We start from the raw sequence: 6,000 nt of genomic DNA, 5'->3' as shown, positions 1-6,000 counted from the left end.
TTTATTGAGCGCCTACTGTGTGCAGAGCACTGGACTAAGCGCTTGGGAAGTCCAAGTTGGCAACATAGAGAGACGGTCCCTACCCAACAGTGGGCTCACAGTCTAGAAGGGGGAGACAGAGAACAAAACCAAACATATTAACAAAATAAAATAAATAGAATAGATATGTACAAATAAATAAATAGAGTAATAAATCCGTACAGACATATATACATATAGACAGGTGCTGTGGGGAAGGGAAGGAGGTAAGGCGGGGGGGATGGAGGGGGGGAGGAGGGGGCTGAGTGTGGGAAGGCCTCCTGGAGGAGGTGAGCTCTCAGTAGGGCCTAGAATAATAATAATAATAATGTTGGCATTTGTTAAGCGCTTACTATGTGCAAAGCACTGTTCTAAGCGCTGGGGGGATACAAGGTGATCAGGTTGTCCCACGTGGGGCTTACAGTCATCATCCCCATTTTACAGATGAGGTCACTGAGGCTCCGAGAAGTTAAGTGACTTGCCCAAGGTCACACAGCAGACATATGGCAGACCCGGGACTCGAACCCACGACCTCTGACTCCAAAGCCCGGGCTCTTTCCACTGAGCCACGCTGCTTCCGAGAGCTAGCTTGGCAGATGTGCGGAGGGAGGGCATTCCAGGCCAGGGGGAGGATTTCCCATTCAATCGTATTTATTGAGCGCTTACTGTGTGCAGAGCACTGTACTAAGCTCTTGGGAAATGCAAATTGGCAACATATAGAGACGGTCCCTACCCAACAGCGGGCTCACAGCTTCTAATAATAATAGTGATGGCATTTGTTCATTCATTCATTCAATCGTATTTATTGAGCGCTTACTGTGTGCAGAGCACTGTACTAAGCACTCGGGAAGTCCAAGTTGGCAACATCATATAGAGACGGTCCCTACCCCACACTGGGCTCACGGTCTAGAAGGGGGAGACGGACAACAAAAGAAAACATATTAACAAAATAAAATGAATAGAATAAATATGTACAATAAATTTGTTAAGGGCTTACTATGTGCGAAGCACCGTTCCAAGCGCTGGGGGGGATAAAAGGTGATCAGGTTGTCCCCCGTGGGGCCCACAGTCTTAATCCCCATTTTACAGATGAGGGAACTGAGGCTCAGAGAATAATAACTGCGGTATATGTTAAGCGCTTACTATGTGCAAAGCACTGTTAATATTAATAATAATAATAACGATGGTATTTATTAGGCACTTACTATGTGCGAAGCACTGTTCTAAGCGTTGGGGGCGGATAAAAGGTGATCAGGTTGTCCCATGTGGGGCTCACGGTCTTAATCCCCGTTTTATAGACGAGGGAACCGAGGCCCAGAGAAGGGAAGTGACTCTCCCCAAGTCACCCAGCGGAGCCGGGATTAGAACTCAGGCCCGGGCTCCTTCCGCTAGACCGCGCTTGGCCACTTGCCGGACTGAAGCAGTGATGGCGGGATGATGCTGAGAGGGAGCTTGGTTTTGTTCTCTGTCTCCCCTTTTTAGACTGTGAGCCCACTGTTGGGTAGGGACTGTCTCTGTATGTTGCCAACTTGGACTTCCCAAGCGCTTAGTACAGTGCTCTGCACACAGTAAGCACTCAATAAATACAACTGATTGATTGATTGATTGTTCCCTCATCTGTAAAATGGGGATGAAGACTGTGAGCCCCCCGTGGGACAACCTGATCACCTTGTAACCTCCCCAGCGCTTAGAACAGTGCTTTGCACATAGTAAGCGCTTAATAAATGCCATTATTATTATTATTATTATTGTCCACTAAGCCAACCTGCTTCTCTATATCCCCTAAGCAGTAAGGCCTCCTCCCCAAACACTTAGGTCCATATCCTAAGCAACGTGGCTTAGTGGAAAGAGCACGGGTTTGGGAGTCGGAGGATGTGGGTTCTAATCCCAGCTCCGCCACGTGTCTGCTGGGTGACCTTGGGCAAGCCACTTACCCTCTCTGTGCCTCAGTCGCTTCATCTGTAAAATGGGGATTAAGACTGTGAGCCCCATGCAGGACAACCTGATTTCCTTGTATCTACCCCAGCGCTTGGAACAGTGCTTGGCACATAGGAAGCGCTTAACAAATATCATAATAATAATATCCTTTCAATCAATGGTATTTACTGAGGGCCTTCATGTGCAGAACACTGTACTAAGGACAGCCCACTGTTGGGTAGGGACTGTTTCTATATGTTGCCAATTTGTACTTCCCAAGCACTTAGTACAGTGCTCTGCACATAGTAAGCGCTCAATAAATACGATTGATAATGATGATGAATACAACAGAGTTCCCTGCCTACAAAGAGCATACAGATTTTCGGAAGTGCTGTTGCTTTTTCTACATGTAATTATTATTATTATTTTTGATGCCTGCCATTCCTGCTGGATTCTAAGATCTTTGAGCGCTTCCCAAGCGCTTAGTCCAGTGCTCTGCGCACAGTAAGTGCTCAATAAATATGATTGAATGAATGAATGATTGAGGGCAGGGATTGTGTCTACTTACTTCATGGTATTGTACTTTTCCAAGCACTTAGTAGTAGTAATAGTATTTATCAAGCTCTTACTTTGTGCAGAGCACTGTACTGAGTGCAGGGAAAGAGTGCACGTGTGGAAAATTAGCCACAAACCCTGTCCCTGGATGGGCTCATAATCTATAATCAGTCAATCGTAATTATTGATCTCTTACTGTGTGCACAGCACTGTACTAAGCACTTGGGAGAGTCCAATATAACACTATATAACAGATATATTCCCTGCCCACAATGAGCTCACAGTCTAGAAGGGGAGACGGACATTAGTATAAATCAATAACTTATAGGATTAATAATATCATATATTAATATAATGTATAATGTGTAATATATAAAATATAATAAGTTATATTGTGTCGATAATAAATCAATAAATTACAGATACAGACATAAGTGCTGTGGGGCTGGGAGGGGGAATGAATAAAAGGAGCGAGTGGGAGTGAGTGGGAGAAGAGGAAAGGAGGGTTTAGGCAGGGAAGGCCTCTTGGAGGAGATTCATTCATTCAATCAATCGTATTTACTGAGCGCTTACAGTGTGCGGAGCACTGTACTAAGCGCTAGGGAAGTACAAATCGGCAACATATAGGGACGGTCCCTACCCTACAATGGGCTCACAGTCTAGGAGGAGGTGCGCCTTCAATAAGGCTTTGAATGGGTTAGCTTTAGAGGAGGGGAAGGGAGTCTGTCTGCCATCTTCGTTGTATTATACTCTTCCCAGAGCTTAGTACAGTGCTCTGTACACAGTAAGCGCTCAATAAATACCACTGATTGATCGTCCTCAGTGGCAACCACTGAACCAACCTAGCCACACACCCCACCAAGGCAGGACCCCCGTGGATTCATTCATTCAGTCATATTTATTTAGCACTTACTGTGTGCAGAGCACTGTACTAAGCGCTTTGGCGAGTAAAATACAGCAATAAACAGACATATTCCCTGGGGATGCAGGAGCCACACAGAGAGGCACTGGGCAGAGCAAGAAGGTTTATTGATGCCTTGCTGAGAGTCAGTTACAAGTTGGAGCCGACAACTGTTCCGCGACTTGGAGAGGGTGACAGCAGGAGGGATTGAGGCTAGACATCCAGAAGAACTTCCTCGCTCAGAGACTTGTGAGGCGGCGGCGGATGTTGGCGACGGAGCCTGTGGAGGGCAAGCTCTTTAGGCCCAGAATTTTTTAAGGAAAGGCAGGGGATGTTCTGGAAGCTTTAAACGCAATCATCATCTTCACGGTCATCACCAGGATTCACTGAGTGCCCGAAGTGTGACACCTGTGAGCGGGGACTATACTGAGCATCTAATGGGCGCTTAAAGCAGAGCACTGTGCTGGGTGCTTGGGGATCGTTCAGAAGACGTATGAGACTGATCTTCAGCCCCTTCCTACCTCTCCCCCTCATCACCCTCTCCATCCCCCCCATTTTACCTCCTTCCCTTCCCCACAGCACCTGTATATATGTATATATGTTTGTATATATTTATTACTCTATTTATTTATTTTACTTGTACATATCTATTCTATTTATTTTATTTTGTTAGTATGTTTGGTTTTGTTCTCTGTCTCCCCCTTTTAGACTGTGAGCCCACTGTTGGGTAGGGACTGTCTCTATATGTTGCCAACTTGTACTTTCCAAGCGCTTAGTAAAGTGCTCTGCACACAGTAAGCGCTCAATAAATACTATTGATGATGATGATGAATGGGCGCTTAAAGCAGAGCGCAGTAATGGGAGCATACATGTTTGTGGAGCACTGTGCTGGGGGCTTGGGGATCATTCAGAAGACGTATGAGACTGATCTTCAGCCCCTTCCCTCCTCTCCCCCTCGTCCCCCTCTCCATCCCCCCCATCTTACCTCCTTCCCTTCCCCACAGCACCTGTATATATGTATATATGTTTGTACATATTTATTACTCTATTTATTTATTTTACTTGTACATATCTATTCTATTTATTTTATTTTGTTAGTATGTTTGGTTTTGTCCTCTGTCTCCCCCTTCTAGACTGTGAGCCCATTGTTGGGTAGGGACTGTCTCTATATGTTGCCAACTCGTACTTCCTAAGCGCTTAGTCCAGTGCTCTGCACACAGTAAGCGCTCAATAAATACGATTGATTGATTGATTGATTGCCAACTTGTACTTCCCAAGCTCTTAGTCCAGTGCTCTGCACACAGTAAGCGCTCAATAAATACGATTGATTGATTGATTGATTGCCAACTTGTACTTCCCAAGCACTTAGTACGGTGCTCTGCACACAGTAAGCGCTCAATAAATACGATTGATTGATTGATTGATTGATTGCCAACTTGTACTTCCCAAGCGCTTAGTACAGTGCTCTGCACACAGTAAGAGCTCTATAAATATGATTGATTGATTGATTGATTGCCAACTTGTACTTCCCAAGCACTTAGTACGGTCTGCGCACAGTAAGCGCTCAATAAATATGATTGATTGATTGATTGATTGATCGATCTTCGCCCCTGAGGGGCTTAGGGCCTATCAGGGGGAGGTGGACGATTTACACAACTCCTTGATTTTTCCTCTCTTAATTTCCATGGTTCCTGACTGTCATTCAATTCATTCATTCGGTTGCATTTACTGGGCGGAGAGCACTGTATGAAGCGCCTGGGAGAGTACCACAGAACAGTAAGCCGACGCATTCCCTGCCCACAACGAGCTCAGAGTCTAGAAATCAATCAATCGTATTTATTGAGCGCTTACTATGTGCAGAGCACTGTACTAAGCGCTTATCTTGTGGTCAAACACACCGTGGAGCCAGGGCTTCGGAGCAACCGCCCGGTTCCCTCCGCACCGGTGGCATCTGGGGCCGCTGGGTGTCCGGGGGCCGGGCCGGTGCCTCCCGGGGCCCGCGTGACCCCAATGGTTGGCGTCACCCTGCCACGTCTTGTCGCTGATGTCCTGGGGATGACCGTTCAATCAATCAATCAATCATATTTATTGAGCGCTTACTGTGTGCAGAGCACTGGAATAAGCGCTTGGGAAGTACGAGATGGCAACATGTAGAGACGGTCCCTACCCAACAGTGGGCTCACAGTGTGAAAGGGGGAGACAGAGAACAAAACCAAACATACTAACAAAATAAAATAAATAGAATAGATATGTACAAGTAAAATAAATAAATAAATAAATAGAGCAATAAATATGTACAAATATGTACAAACATATATACATATATACAGGTGCTGTGGGGAGCATCATCACGACCCGGGGCCAAGCATGGGAAAGTGGTGGGTGGGACCCAGTGGGGAGGTCTTGGGGTGATTTATTACTCTATTTATTTATTTATTTATTTTACTTGTACATATCTACCCTATTTATTTTGTTCTGTTAGTATGTTTGGTTTTGTTCTCTGTCTCCCCCTTTTAGACTGTGAGCCCACTGTTGGGAAGGGACTGTCTCTATATGTTGCCAATTTGTACTTCCCAAGCGCTTAGTACAGTGCTCTGCACATAGTAAGC

At 45.6% G+C, this 6,000-nt stretch overlaps 1 protein-coding gene across 3 annotated transcripts in view; it reads right to left on the bottom strand.

Annotated features, from left to right (window-relative positions):
* Window positions 1-3,498: 3,498 nt before the first annotated feature.
* Window positions 3,499-6,000, bottom strand: part of LOC119940281 (cytochrome P450 4B1-like) — a 28,950-nt gene continuing 26,448 nt past the window's right edge. The window contains exon 13 of one of the 3 annotated variants that reach the window (XM_038760453.1): window positions 3,499-3,671. The gene's annotated coding sequence lies outside the window, so the exon portion shown is untranslated. Of the gene's footprint in view, window positions 3,672-3,695; window positions 3,800-5,213; window positions 5,441-6,000 lie in introns of those variants that run through there. The other 2 variants (XM_038760456.1, XM_038760455.1) reach the window with 2 other exon arrangements.

The sequence above is a fragment of the Tachyglossus aculeatus genome, chromosome 18 (genome assembly GCF_015852505.1).
Source record: "Tachyglossus aculeatus isolate mTacAcu1 chromosome 18, mTacAcu1.pri, whole genome shotgun sequence".
Lineage (NCBI taxonomy): Eukaryota > Metazoa > Chordata > Mammalia > Monotremata > Tachyglossidae > Tachyglossus > Tachyglossus aculeatus.
Note: the sequence above shows the minus strand (reverse complement) of the source record. Positions and strands in the feature narration are given on the sequence as shown.